The sequence below is a fragment of the Suncus etruscus genome, chromosome 9 (genome assembly GCF_024139225.1).
Source record: "Suncus etruscus isolate mSunEtr1 chromosome 9, mSunEtr1.pri.cur, whole genome shotgun sequence".
NCBI lineage: Eukaryota > Metazoa > Chordata > Mammalia > Eulipotyphla > Soricidae > Suncus > Suncus etruscus.
Window position 1 is genome coordinate 112,711,656 of NC_064856.1, and position 1,416 is coordinate 112,713,071.

General features: G+C 43.4%; 1 non-coding gene across 1 annotated transcript; it reads right to left on the reverse strand.

Moving 5' to 3' along the window:
• Nucleotides 1–691: 691 nt before the first annotated feature.
• On the reverse strand, nt 692–819 carry LOC126019417 (small nucleolar RNA SNORA51). The gene has a single exon (XR_007499133.1). It is a non-coding gene; the product is annotated as a small nucleolar RNA SNORA51 (small nucleolar RNA).
• Between the last annotated feature and the right edge of the window lie 597 nt (nt 820–1,416).

A 1,416-nucleotide genomic window follows, 5' to 3' on the forward strand; every position in this document is an offset into this window, starting at 1 on the left:
AAGATGCCTGGGGATTAGCAGCCAGTCTCCTACACAGTTGGGGGCTTATGTACCTGACGGGTAACTGCCCCTAAATAACAATTACACAGAGTCCCTTCTAACTGATTTCTCAGTTTTTACAAAGACTTCTTTTATGGTGACCAGAGGTCATAGGTGTCTGTGTAACCCTAGACTCACCAGGCCCCCAAAAAGCCTCTACAGCATCTGGGGAAGAGAGACCACCCCTGGATGGGGAGACGAGTGCTTATGAGAACTGGTACAGCTGGTCTCCTGAAGCAGAGCCCCACACCTTGTTTTCTCCTAAGCCACTGACTATTGCGGGCTTACAAGCATCATCTGATGGTGTTGTGAATAGTAGAACTTTCACTTCCCTTTGCTTAAACTTCCTGTGCATGAGAAGACCTCTGCTTCCAAGTGGCCAGCCTGTGTTTAAGGACCCATGCTCTCCTACAGCAATTGGGCAATCTCCCTGAAGCTGCACTCAGAGGGTTTTTCTGTGACTCAAAATACCCATCTTCTGTCTTTCCACATCACCATGAACCCCCATCCACCTGGGTGTGAACTTGCTCAGGCGAAACCACAGATGGACAGATGGCATGTATAAATGACAGGTAAGAGAAATAAATGGAGCCTGTCAACAAATGCCTTTATATGTGCATAAATTGTGTGTCAGGATTGATCCTATCTTTTTTTTTGTCCCCCAATTCACAATACAGACCAGGCAAAGGGCCTGTGTTGAGGTGTATATGGGGTGCACTTACTGTACCTCCTCTTTCTGAGTCAGTGTAAAGAACAGCCTGTGGTAAGAATTGGGAGGCCTTTTCTTTTCTTTTCTTTTCTTTTCTTTTTTTTTGATTTTTTAAACATATGTGTGTGTATATATATATGTATATATATATATATATATATATATATAATCCTTTACCAGTACAATATTCCCATGACCAATATCCCAAGTGTCCTTCCTCCCCACCCCACAAAGCCTGTATTCTAGACAGGCTTTCTAATTCCCTCATTCACTCACATTTTGTTATGATAGTTCTCAGTGTAATTATTTCTGTGACTACACTAAACGATCCCTGTGGTGAGCTTCATGTCGGGAGCTGGACCCTCCAGTCCTCCTCTATTTTGTCTCTGAGAATCATTATACAAATAGGATAGGATTGATCCTACCTTGATTGTAATTGTCAACTTTCTTCTCTCTGAACCCAGGCCTCTGACCAGAAGATACCACCAAGGCTCAGAACTTCTCTTTATGCTTCCCTCCATATCTCTTTAGGATCTGAGAGTCTATCCATCACCCCTCTCACGTCTGTTCTCCTCCTCAGACTTCCAGGCGTAGGCCTTGCCAAAGCTCACTTAATTAAATTCTATTCAAATCTGCTGCACTTCTATGGACATATAGAAGGCACACAA